The sequence below is a fragment of the Pleurodeles waltl genome, chromosome 9 (assembly GCF_031143425.1).
Source record: "Pleurodeles waltl isolate 20211129_DDA chromosome 9, aPleWal1.hap1.20221129, whole genome shotgun sequence".
In the NCBI taxonomy this organism is placed as follows: Eukaryota; Metazoa; Chordata; class Amphibia; order Caudata; family Salamandridae; genus Pleurodeles; species Pleurodeles waltl.
The window spans coordinates 859771515-859785793 of record NC_090448.1 but is presented as its reverse complement, the minus strand read 5'-3'; positions in this window follow the sequence as shown (position 1 = coordinate 859785793).

The following is a 14279-nucleotide window of genomic DNA, read 5'->3' as shown; positions in this document are numbered from 1 at the left end:
AGCGAAGAGTATTCCGGGAATTAAATTCACTTATTGATTACAAACTTTGTGAAATAAAAGACGAGAAAATGAAATTTTTTAAAGCATTAAAGAGTGCGATGAAGGGGGAGTCTTACATTAAAGCGAGCGTAGGAGAGGAGACGCCACCCGAAGGTACACCAGCTTACATTGTAATGGAGGAAAAGGGGGTAGCTCCGTGCCTTTGGCTAAAGCAATGGCACAAGCTGACAGAGAGCATGGGAGCGTAGCGTTCCCGATCCATGGGACATTCAATATAAGGATCCTAGAGAATTTGAGATTCGCGATGTACGACATGAAGGTACCTCCAAGGCCAGCACAGTTTGAGGCTCTAGCGATTTGGGAACTAATGGCTAGACAGCAACAGCAAAAGAAGTTCGAGACCAGGATAAGAAAGGTAGAAAAGACACTAGCGGACGCTAGGTGGGATAATGCACAGAAGGTGTGGAGGTCAGATATATTGCAGGGGATAAAATTGTTTCCCGCAATTGCTAAGGAAGAAGAGGCGACAGGCAAGAAAGCTACCTGTAAGACAAACAGGAGGTGTTCCAAAGATAGAGAGGACGAGGAAAAGTTAAGGAGAGAAGAGGAGTTAGAGGATGAGGAGTTAATCATGCAATTGCTGAACGACCGTCCACCACCTTATGCAGAGAGTGGACAAGGTCCAAGTACCAGTTCTGCCCCTCCGGCACCGGTACAGAATAATGAAACTCCGAGTTCAGAAACGCCATCGGGATCTAAGGACCCGAGTTTACTGTTCACCCCGCAGATACCGCAGGTTAGGAGAATATATCCAGATGTGCCTATATTGAAAACAGCAGAAAATTATCAGCCGCAGGTCCCAAGGTACTACAGCAGTGACAACACTACGGGAATGATTCTAGATCCAACCGTAATGGGAGTACAGAATGGTCGCAACCAATGTTCCCTCTAATTTTTTTCCACTGTGTGCGGCAGTGTAAGGTCTCTGTGCGCTGCAGCCAGGGATATGTGCGCCAAGAAATTGACCATTCACGCGAGCACAGCGCATAACTACCAAGATCTTTTGCATTTTCCCCTCTATAGCTTTGTTTTACCACTAAAGCAAAAAAGGGATATTTTTATAAACATTGCTCCATGTAATAGGGCATTGAGGTAGTTTTGTGACCTGGTGGCCCACCCCCAGTACATGACCTGTTATTTATAGTCTTTAAATCATACGGTCCAAGCCTTGAGGGCGCCAGAGTCTTTAAGAAAGTAAACAATTGCTGTGCCATCTTAACAACTATGCACAAGTTATTGCAAGCAGAGGAGGTAAAACACAACCAGGGAAATAAAGCATGAGTGACATTGTAAGAATGGAGAGACATCATCCGCTTCTCCTTATGAAGACTTTTCCAGATTGGGATAGCGGAAGTGGCATCATATTCTAGATGACCACACATGACGTTAAATGCCATTACATTTTTAAACACTTTGTCAGCTTGTATTCTGAAGAGGGTCCTCCTTTTGTGTTTTTGTTAATTACAGGGATTTGTCTGTAACTCTAATTTCATAATCACCAACTCCGTTATCCTCTTTTCCTTGTTCTTTTGCTTACTATGCAATCCTTCATTTCCACTTCATTTGGTCTCGTGCTGAAAATTTCCCTTACTACACTGTTCAAAGAAAAGAAAGTTTTGTCTTTTTAACAACATAGGAATCACCTGCACTCCAACAATCACTGAAAGCGCAATGTTTGATATTTTTTAAAATCTTGTTTTAGTTTTCTGGTATGGCGTTTTTTCACAGAACTGCAAATAAGCATCCTATACTAGCATAACAAAATGTAGACCATCATCCACGCTTAGCAATATTGCAGCATGTGAAGATCGGGGAACTTTATTATAATGAATACTAAGAAGACTTGTCGCAATTCGTGATCCCCAGGGACAGCTGGCCACCATCCTGATGTTTGCACTTTTAAATGCATTCCCATAAAGAAGATGCCACTGATTTAAAGAGAAGCTTATTTTTCTTACTCAAGCATTTACTGCTAATAAAAGATACATATGGGAAAGGCGGGTTTGAAAAGGCCCGAGATGGCTTCAGGATTATGCTGCCTCAGTATTCTGTGTTTCCACTTTAACATTTTATCTAGCAAGCAAGCTGTATAAACCAGCCAGCCTGCTGATAAGCATGATTTATTGCCCTTAAGGCTGCCCGATGCCCTCCAGCGAGATGAAGCTAAACTCCGTGATCTGCTGTAACTCTGAGGCCCTGAAAAACCACAAACCTTATTCACAGTGATTTCTCCTCTGGTCCTGCTCTGCTGGAAAGAGAGCATATTTTCGCGCTGCTTGCTTTTGAAATGTGCGCGCTTTCCAAATGTGTGTGCGCGGTAGGGAAAGGCATCATGCGCGGGCGCACGGGCGTCCACCTTACAGGGAACATTGGTCGCAACCCAACATTGGCACAAGCTGAATCAACCCAGTTTTTGATGCCTCAAAAGCAGATGCAGGGGGGAAACGCACATGCTCAGATGACGGGGAGTCAGACGGGCATGCCGGCAATGATGACCCATAGTGTGGGAATGAACATGCCTCAGAACATGGGGAATGGACAGAACCCAGATGCGATATCCCTACCCATTACTGTAGGTCCACCGGTACCTTTGTACATTCAGCCTAACTCAGGTATGAGCGGTCAAGGATCAATGGTGCAGAGTGGGACGGAAAGGAGGTGCATACAAAACACTCCAGAGACAACTCCGATAGCGGCTCTGCCAACTGGATCTGGGTCCTTGATGGTGTTTAGTCCCATATGTGCTCAGTCAACAGTGGTGAGGTCGAGTCCCCCACTGATGATACCGCTATCATCGAACACTGAAAAGTTGCCGCAACCATCAATGGCAGTCGATGTGAATGCTACACTGATGGGGTTGAATGCGCAACAGCTGACACAGTGGTTCAACAGTCTGAATTCCACACAAAGCTCAGCCAGTGGGAAGGGAGAAGACTATCTGAATAGGATCAGGTTGAACATGGAAGCAGAAGAATTGGTGGAAGGGACTATGGGTTTGAATAGGTTAGAGTCCTGCTCGGAAGAAGAGCTGAGGTATCTATGTCCTAGGATTACGAGAGAAGTGAACAAGGTACATAGAAGGTTGCAAGAAATAGCTGACAAAAACGGGGTTGAGATAGACAAGACAAAACACTTGAGCAGGAGCTATAGATTGGATTTCGGGACCACAGACTTTGAACACATGAGGTCAGCAGGCATGAAAACGCACCTTAGAGAATTGCTGCAGAGTGCACAAGTGTGGAGGTGCTTAGACAAATGGGAAAGCAGATGGGCAAAGAAAAGGGAAAAGAGGAAAGACAGTGTCCCAGAGCACAACGAGAAAAGACCGCAGAGTAGTGATGCAATAACCATGTTACCAATGAGGGAGACAGCAGGGGGAAAATTAATACATGTACCGTGGCACAGAAGCGACATTCAGTCTTTTACGGATGATTTTCCCAAACTGAGAGAGAAACCGATTGAATGGTATCAACAGACTGATAGGTTTGTGAAGCTTGCAAAATGTCTTTGGGAAGACCTGAACACCCTCTTTGAGATTGTGGTTCCGGCAGATTTGTGGGAGGACTGCAAAAGGGCTGTAGGTTGGCCGACAAGTGAACCAGAGAGAGACAGGGATACGGGTGCACCATCACCTATGGTGATGAGCTTGTACTATAAGGTGATTGAGCATTTGAAGACGAAGGTTGCCGCGAAAAATGTGGATTGGCAGAAGATTGATCGAACTGCCCAAGAGGCTAAAGAGTCGATTCATGGTTACTATGAGAGGTTGTTGAAGGCGTTCAAGAACTACAGTGGCACGGAAACAATAGAGGCGAAGGACATGCTTCATTTTGTGTTTAGATTTGTGGAAGGGCTGAGACCAGAGATAAGTCAGGTGATAAAGACGCATTTGATTTGTTGGCAGTCGAAACCTATTGATGAGGTGTTGAATTATGCGAAATACTGTAGCGACGAAATTGAAGTGAAACAGAAAAGGTTGAAAGAGAAAGTGATGGTGATGCAACTTAAAGCAGCTCAGACAGGTCTGCAAGGGTTGCCAGGGTTCCAACAGCAGATACCGCAGCCGCAGCCGCAGCCGCAGCCGCAGGGAAATATGGTGTTTCAGCCACAGGCGAGAGGCAGAGGCAGAGGAGGTTTTGGGAGTAATGGTCCGGATTTGAACACTGTTGTAATTCCGAATGGTGTGCAGGCAATGAAAAGGGTGATGCCGTGTCACGTGTGCGGAATAGTCGGTCATTGGAAACGCGAGTGCCCGATGGTGATGCAGGAAGGTGCAGGTGTTGGTCAGCAAAACAATGATGTCAATGCATTCCAGACAATGAGGGGACCGAAAATGAGAGGTCCAAACCCAAATTTTCAGACCATAAATCAGCTGCAGGGATTACAGCCCATGCAACCGCAGCAGATGCAGATGCCCCGTATGCAGATGACGCAAATGCAGCCAATGCAACAGCAGTTTCCCATGGTACCTAATCAGCAAATGCAAATACCTTTGGCACCAGTGAGTCAGCAGCAAGTGATGGTTCCTCCACAGGTCTCGGGTCAGGTGATAAATACAAATGGCACCGTACAACAGTTCCCATTACACAGTGAGAATGGAATAAACAATGTATGGGAGAGTGAAAGTTCAGATGAGGAGGGAAATTGTGTGCTTGCAGCATCCTTGGAAGTTGATCAAAAGGGTCCATATGTGGAGGGAAGAGTTATGGGTCATAGTGTTTCATTCTTGGTTGACACAGGAGCCACACGTTCAACTGTTAGGAGCATTGAAGTACCAAATTTGCCACTCTCAGGGAGAACAGTTCAAGTAGTGGGAGTAGCAAACAGGCACCTGACGAACCCAATCACAGATCCAGTACCAGTCAGAATTGGTAACTATCAAGGGTCACATAAATTTGTGGTATGTGACTCAAGCCCGATAGCACTGTTAGGGAGAGACCTGTTGTGCAAATTGGGATGTTCGATTATGTGTTCGAACGATGGAATTAGAATTCAGACGAGCAGTGATGGGGAAGAAAAGGACAGTGTAGAAGGGGAGGAGATGGAAACTGTCGATGAAGAATATCCTCTGATTAACCTTTTTCCGATGATAACTGAAGAAGATATTCCAGCTGAATTATGGGAAACAGTCGGAAAGGAAGTGTGGGATATGACAGGAAAAGAGGTGGGATTGGTGAAAGGAGTGGAACCAGTGAAAGTGACCGTAAAACCCAATGTAACCTTTCCCCAGACCCCACAATACCACATGGCACAAGACACCCTCATGGAGGTCGCCCAACTCATTGACGAGTTTGTAAAACAGGGAGTACTGAAAGAAGTGTTAAGCAGTCCATGTAATTCACCAATCATGGGACTAATAAAGCCGAGTGGAAAGGTCCGAATCGTGCAGGACTTGAGGAAAATAAATGACATCATAATTAAATGCTGCCCTGTAGTACCGAATCCAGCTGTGATAATGTTTCAAGTCCCTTGCGATGCCGAGTGGTTCTCAGTCATTGATTTGTCACAAGCATTCTTTTCGGTGCCTCTTCATGAGGACAGCCAATTTCTCTTTTGTTTCAAATTCTTAGACAGAGTTTACAGTTGGTGTCGAATTCCTCAAGGGTTTTCGGAGTCACCGTCAATTTTCAATCAGATTCTAAAGAAAGATTTGGAAGCGTTAGAATTGCCATTCGAGTCAACCCTAGTACAGTACATCGATGACTTACTGATTGCATCTAAGACAGAAAGTGGCTGCACAGCCGACACCATTGCTCTACTGAACCATTTGGGAAGGAATGGGCACAAGGTGTCTCCTTCAACGTTGCAGTTCTGTCAGAAGAAAGTAAAATACTTGGGTCATCAAATAGAGAAAGGGTCACGGAGAATAATGAAGGAAAGAATAACAAGTGTACTTCAAATGAGTCCACCAAAGACGAGGAGGGAGGTGAGGAAGTTTTTGGGGATGGTGAGCTACTGTCGCCAGTGGATTCCCAACTTTTCAACTCTAGCAAAGCCTTTACTGAAACTGACCCAGAAGGATGCCTTGGATGAAATTGAGCTGAAAGAAGATGAGATGGATGCTTTTATTGAATTGAAAGAATGCATGTGCAGGGCTCCAGCTTTGGGTATGCCTGATTACACAAAGCCTTTCACATTGTTTTGTCAGGAACGTGATGTATGTTCTTTGTCTGTCTTGACCCAAGCCCATGGTGGCATAAACAGACCAGTAGCGTATTTTTCAGCTACTTTGGATCCGGTCGCAGCAGCACTGCCAGGGTGTTTGCGCGCCGTAGCAGCAGTTGGTATCAGCCTCACTCAGAGTGAAGGAATAGTGATGGGACACCCATTAACAGTCATGGTCCCTCACTCAGTTGAGATACTTTTGACCCGCTCCCGAACGCAACACATGACTGGAGTAAGACTCACAAGGTATGAAACAATAATTCTGGGCTCACCGAATGTGCAGCTGAAAAGGTGCACTACGTTGAATCCAGCAACCTTGCTTCCCGGTGACAATGCTGAAATTGAGAACACTGAGGACGTCGAGCACGACTGCCTTCAGGTGACTGAATTTTGCACAAAACCCCGACCTGACATTAAGGATACTAAGCTTGATGAAAATGACCAAATTGTTTTTGTTGATGGGTCATGTTTAAGAGATGCATTGGGAATTTTGAAAGCAGGATATGCTGTATGTACTGTAACAGGTGTATTGGAAGCATCCTGGCTTCAAGGAGTCTATTCCGCACAAGTAGCAGAGCTTGTAGCCCTTACAAGAGCATGCCAACTGTCTACATTGATGAAGGTTACCATTTACACTGATAGATAGTACGGGTTTGGAATTGTGCATGACTTTGGGCAACTATGGTCACAGAGAGGTTTCCTGACCTCTTCAGGGTCCCCAGTGAAAAACGGGGAGAGGATAAGGGAATTGTTACACGCCATTCAGATGCCAGCGGAAATTGCAGTGGTAAAGTGTAGTGCTCATACAAAAGGACAGGACTATGTTTCCCTGGGAAATGCATATGCGGATCAAGTCGCAAGATTTTGTGCCTTGAACTGTATATTGCTCAGGGATGAATGGAATTTGATAAGTGAACCAGAACTCGAACCAGCTGAAGCATTTGCCTTGAAGGTCGTGGATACAATGGATGAACTAAAAGCATTACAGAATAGCGTCAGGGAGGATGAAAGAGTTTCCTGGATTAATCGCAATGTACAAAGAGACCAGATGAGTTATGGGTTTCAAATGAAGGAAAATTTGTTTTACCAAATAGTCTCTTATCGCAGCTAGCGCGGTTCTATCATGGGCAGGCTCACCTAGGGAGAGATGCCATGATAAGATTGTTCAAAACTGATTGGTTTAATCCCAGATTCCGTCAAGTTGCAGAAGCAGTTTGCCATCGTTGTGTCATTTGTCAGCAGATGAACCCAGGAAAGGGAACGGTTGTGAACGTGAGCCACATTGGCAGGGCGGGAGGCCCGTTCAGCAGAATGCAGATGGACTTTATTGAGATGCCTGTGCATGGAGGTCTGAAGTATGTGTTGGTGATTGTGTGCATTTTTAGTCACTGGATTGAAGCATACCCCACACGTAGAAATGACAGCCTTACAGTTGCAAAACTATTGTTGAGGGAGTTGATACCACGTTTCGGATTCCCGATCTCTTTAGAATCAGATAGAGGAAGTCACTTCAATAACGAGGTGATAAAGTTACTTTGCGCAGCGCTGAACATTGAGCAAAAACTGCATTGTAGCTATCGCCCTGAGGCCTCAGGACTGGTGGAGCAGATGAATGGTACACTGAAATTAAGAATGGCGAAAATATGTGCATCGACAAATTTGAAATGGCCTGACGCATTGCCTTTGGTGTTAATGTCAGTGAGAAACACCCCTGACAGAAAGACTGGATTGTCCCCGCACGAAATTCTCATGGGCAGGGCCATGAGACTTCCTGCAGTTCCCGCAAACGCGCTTTTGAATATTACAGATGATAAGGTGTTAGACTACTGCAAAGGTCTGGCTGACGTGGTTCGCTCTTTCTCTCACCAGGTGGAAGCAACCACCTTGTCACCGATCCAAGGTCCAGGACACACACTGAAAGCAGGTGACTGGGTCGTGATAAAGAAGCACGTGAGGAAGTCGTGTCTGGAACCCCGTTGGAAAGGCCCTTTCCAAGTGATCCTGATGACCACTACCGCTGTGAAGTGTGCGGGAGTTCCCAACTGGATTCACGCCAGTCATACAAAGAAGGTGTTGTGTCCCACAGATGAGGAAGTTGAAGCGCTGAAACTGCCAGTACCTGATAACAAAGTGCCGAGCGCTGAGACAGAGCAAAACAGAACTAGAAGGGAACAGGCAGAAATAAAAGAGAGAGAAATATTCTCTGAGGACGAAACAACCGATTCACTTGGGGAAGACCAAGGAGAAACTTCAGACAGCGACGAAGCAGCTGAAGGTGACAAAGAGCCTGAAGCAGCTGAAGGTGACAAAGAGCCTGAAGCAGCTGAAGGTAACAAAGAGCCTGAAGCAGCTGAAGGTAGCAAAGAGCCTGAAGCAGCTGAAGGTAACAAAGAGCCTGAAGAAAGTAACGGTGACAAAGGGCTCGAAAGAGGTGAAGAAGCAGGAGAGCCTGATCAGAGGAGGGCTTTCCCAGAAGCAGACGGTACAGAAAAAGAAAAGGAAAACCTGATTGACTCCCCAGAAGGAGGGGACAAGGCAGAACAGAACGAAGCTGTTCAAACTTCCTCAGAAGAGATCGCAGGTCCATCAAGTGGACACAGTGCAAAGAGGAGACCAAGTGTATCACCAGTAAAATTAAGAACTAGAGAAAAGTCGAACGACAGTGAAAGGCCAAGAGTGAAAGAGAAAAGAAAGGAAGTGTCTGTCGTGGTACCAACATCAAGTGAAGAAAAAGACTTGACCAAAGAGGAAAGTACCAGTGAGGCAGAATCGAAGAGAGATGCAAAATTGAAAAGGAAAAGGATACCAAACAGGAGATATTCCGGTCCAGAATGGGCATATGTAGTCAATGACGATTGGACCGACGAATTTGTATCTCTTAGCCTCGAGAACGAAGAAGAAGAGATACCAATAGAAAAGAAAAGTTTTATGGACACTGTTGATTGAAAGGGTGATAAATGACATTGCTTGCTATAATCTAACGTGATACAACCAGCTGAGACATTGCTAAACCGGATGAGACATTTGCTAAGTTGATAAGACTTTGATAACCTGATTGACTCTTAAACCCGATTTGAGACAACGTTGCTAACTGATAAAAGACTGAGTTATTGCCGAATTGAGACAAATGCTGCTAACCGATAAGTGACTGGGCTCCTGAAGAAGACTGTGTGAACATTGCGCTCGTTCAGCTTTGTAACTAATTGCTAAATCGTTTCTTTATAGGTGCTTCTAGCTCTCTGATTCTATACAGATCATGACTACACAAAACAGTAGAGTGAAATATTGTAAATATGCGTGTATAGGCTTGATAACTGCATGTGTACTAATAATAATGGCAATAGTGCTTGCTACACGTGGTAAGGGTGAGAATGAGAAAATTGATGCTTCTACTTCTGCTCCTGTTACTGTCACTGAACTAACCGCATTGAAAAGACTAGAATTAGATGAGAGACACTTGCATGATAAGAAGGAACTTTCGTATAATGTTTTCTATCGCCTACTAACAGAATATGTTGAGACTATGGATGCGAAAGATTGTTATGTGTGTACACAGATACCGACATCGGTAACGGAAGGGGTGACTTATCACCACATGCCTCTTACATATGGGATTACATGTAGTATAGTAACTTCTAGATTTTATGGTCAAACTAACATACAGTATTTTTATTCAAATTATGATGTTACCTTTGCATATGTTCCTATAATAACGCAACTAAGCCAGATTGCTAAAGATTGGGATGCTAAAATAATGAGGGAATTTTTCGAGCCAATGCAACCTTTTGAAACAGCTCACGCACATAGGGAAAACCTTACATGCTCGCTCACTGCAGTAGAAATAAGCTTTTTAGATCGCACAGATGATAGAGGGGCACAAATGAATGCGAAATTAGAAAAAGAGCTAAGTAAGAGGACTTCAGTAGATAATTATGCTTTTGCCGCAATAAAAACACAAGGGAGAATAGCTTTAGACGCTTGGCATGTAGGGAAATTTTGTATATATCGTGGTGAATCTTATTATGATAACATTTTCGTGGGAGCGAGTGAATGTAAACATACGTTTATCTTTAAGGCCAAATGGACATTCATGCTGAACGGACTAGACCCTGTCATACCTGGTGTATATTACATTTGTGGGCATAATGCCTATTATCGTCTTCCAAAGGGATGGTGGGGGAGATGTTATTTGGGTATAGTGTTCCCAAAGGTTTATCAGCTGGATGACCTATCGGTGATTCCAAAGACATCTGGATCTCATCGTATCCAGAAAATAGAGACCGCAGCTGCTGTGGTAGGAGATATATTTGGAGCCATGATTCCTTCATTGGGAGTTGTGTTGAATACCATCAAAATAAGAAAGTTGTCTACTATAGTGGATAACATGTTGACAAAGTTTTCAGGTGCTATAATCCTGATGGATGCTGAACTTGCAGCAGAAAGAGCTATGACTCTTCAAAACAGGCTTGCCCTAGACATTCTTTTAGCAAAGGATGGCGGCGTTTGCAAAATGCTTGGTGCGCGTCACTGTTGCACGTATATACCAGACAACAGTGTGAAGATTAAAACAATGCTTGCAAATCTAACAAAAGAGAGTGCAGACTTGAAGGAATTGAAAGAACCAGGAGTTTGGGAGAAGGTTGGAAAGGGAATTGCTTCAGTGGGAAATTGGCTTGGTGGCATTTGGAATGGAATATTACTAAAAATAATACAGGGAATACTAATAGTACTAATTTGCATTTTTGGGATTTGGGGAATAAAGAGGGGAATACTAATGATCATGGCAAGAATTAAAAGAAGGAAGGAAGAGAAAATGATGAAAAGAATGGCAGAAGAATACAAGGCAAGAACAAGGGGAACTAAAAGGCAAAGAGAACTGACAGAATTTTAATGGAATAAAATTTGTGGGAATAGTTTTGTGTGATGACAAGTAGTCATCAGAGGAGGGATTGATGACGCAGAAATGAAGGTTTTACATTTATTAGCGCATAAACGTAGTGCCGCAATAATCAAGTGTGACTTTAACCGAACTAATAAAGATTGTACGGGGACAAATGTGCCCTCAGAGTAGTTCGCCAACATTTATAAGCGTGCTTTATATAACGTGATGTATTAGAATTGTACTAATCTGACATAACCGTAAACGTGTGCCATGATTTGCTTGTTTGAAATGTTTTAACTTAGCATAACTTTAGTGGAGGCTTCGGCCTAGTTGCCTTGTCTCACGGTTTAGATGCTCGTGTTTTTCTAATGTGCTAATAAAACATGTATTCCTGCTTCAAGCTGTACTTTTCCAGTGAGATCGGTTCACATGCTTATCTTTAAGGTTTCGTGCCAGCCTGGCATCTTCTTCTTTGCTCCAAGGTCAATCTGCAGGTGCAGACAATGGAAGCTCTGAAAGTGAGTTAATTGGTAAAATATGTTGCAACTTACGTTCCCGACTCCAAGGATAATGTATGCCTAGGTAGAAGCTTGTAAATTGTTGTTTTTGATTGGACAATTTGAAGCCAACCTATGAACCCTCCAATGGAAGACCCTACTGGATTTGAACTGTTGTTTATTTAAACCTGGTGCACAAGAAGAAAAGTAGCCATTACCTATTGGGCATTAGACATTAGACATTGGACATTAGCCATTTGCAGGACATTGCAGCCATTATGGCCCATCTTGCCGACCTCGTCATTTTGCCATCTTCTACGATGCCAATTGATGTTCGACGTCATTTTGAATGAGACTTTGATGCTTTCTCTAATCGAGAGAAAGAGACTTTAAGTAATTCTCGCCCTAGAGACTTTAACTTTGATCTGCCCCTTTGCATGAAGTAGTAGTTTTGTCCTTTTATCTTGCCGCTGTGAGGCAATTGCCCCGTCCACCCTGCCCCTTTGCCCCATCCCATGCTGATCGAGATCGGTACCTGTGAGACGAAGACTTCCTTGAATGCTGATTGAATTTGGTAAATATGAAAGGAAAATGTACAATTGCATTGTGTTTCTTTTTAGGTAACCAACTGCTGATAGAGCCCTAGTTAGGAGTTTTCCAAATCTATGTTGCTAAATTGTTTTTGCATGAAGTCCCACATGCAGATGCTAATTTGAGGTTAGATGAGGATTCATTTGTTGCACGATGCAATTTGAGACCTTGTTATGCTGACTAATGTATGCAATTAGCTCATTACAGATTATAGTTTTAGTGGTTTGCGTTGCTATTATCGAATGCATTGTTATTCAAATGCTGCATAGATTGCATCTTTTTCGCCGTTATGGAGAGCTATTAATGTTCATTTACATATATCATTTGGTGTTGAGACACATTTATATCATGCTAGCTTTGTTAATATAGGGAAATAAATTCATTAACTTTGAATAAACTGGTGTGGTTATTCATGGCCGAAAGGTCATGGTTCGCCGAAATGTTTTCTGGATTAATTGTGAAGTGTTATGTTGATCAGGGCATTGCTTATGTTCGTTATTGATTATTGATTTGATTAAATTGACTAATCTCGGGTGAAGAGAGCCCACTTGGTCAAAAGATTCATCGACCCAAGAGCGTCCAAATACAGGTAATTTATTAGTACGGAACGCTCTATCACTACAACGGCCCTTTTTCCAAGCTCAAAGGGTCTCCAACAGCAAGTCCTACTGTAGTTTAGCACACCTAATTAAAATGTCCTTTTCTTCGCGACGAGAGAGCTCTGTGCTAGCCGCAGAATACAGACTAGTACACATGGCTGGGCTAAAATTGGTGTGAAAATGAAGAAATCACTGTAAAAGCTACCGCTGCAGACCAGTGCTTCTAGCTATACATTCCCTTTGTGCGATACTGAGAGGGATTTAGAGTAAGCTGCTCTGTAGATAAGCACATATGGTTAGACTGACCACCTCAGCTGAACAGAAAAAGTGCTGGACCTCATCCTTTTGAAGAACAGTACACATCACACATGGCCGGACTGACCCTTCGTGTCCAATGTAAAAATGTCAGGAATCAGCCGAGTGCAGCTCGGTACACAGAGCTAAACTGACTCTTTGTGCAACACACGAAGTATGCGTGTATCTATATTGCAGTGCACTTTAAAAAGGCTAGATCAAAAGTGCTTCTTTGTATAATTTTTTTTTGTATTAGTATTGACATAAGCTCTATCAGAAAACGAAAGAGTCCTCTAAGCACACCTAATATTCTGCCTGCATTTAGCTTTTGAAGTTTAATTCCTGTTGTTCATGACAACATACAGCAGGTGGCTGTTTGCATCGAAAGTCAGCGTTAACTAAACATTAGGGGTTGAAACTGAAATCTCTGTGAAACATGCCTGTAGTAGGAAGTACAGACATCTGGTTCAATTTAAACTATGAACATTGTTCTGGACAACTGCAAATGTATTTATTTATGTGATTAATTCTGAAGCAAACAACTGAGATCATCTAGAAGTAAAAAGCATCTCAAGGATTTCAGAGAGAGCAGCAGGCTGGGCAAAAAAAGGAGAATTATTTGAAACATTTGATTTCGATGTTGTGGATAAATATCAAGGCCCAGATTTATGCTAAAGTAGCTCAGTGCGGTGCTGCACCAAAAATAGCAGCGCCATATTTAGAGGAATAGGATGCACCCCTGTGTTTCCCCCTGCGTTGGTCCTGAATTAGGCTGCCTAGTGCCAACTCAGGAATCCTTTCACCATAATGCAAGGGTATCTGCCTTGTGGGGATAGATCGTGTATGTGCAGGAAAGTGTTCCTTTCTGCATGTAAACAATCTCTAATGGCGAACTGGCACTTCTATGTGTGCTGCAAAATGCAGCACACATAGAAGTACCGAAGCTTCATTTTCAATGATTGTTGACCCTGTACGTAAACAATCGTCCATGGCATTTTGCTTCTTCTATGTGTGCCGCAGAATGCAGCACACAAAGAAAAAGCAAAAATCGAGGAGAAATAAAAGCATTCTTCCTAGTTTTGGCATGCTAACGCCACCCCTGGGGTGGCGTTAGATTTTGGCACCGGCTCAGGTTTGTGACAACTCGTAAATTCGAGGCAGCGTCAAAAGCAATTGTGGTTGTGGTAGAAT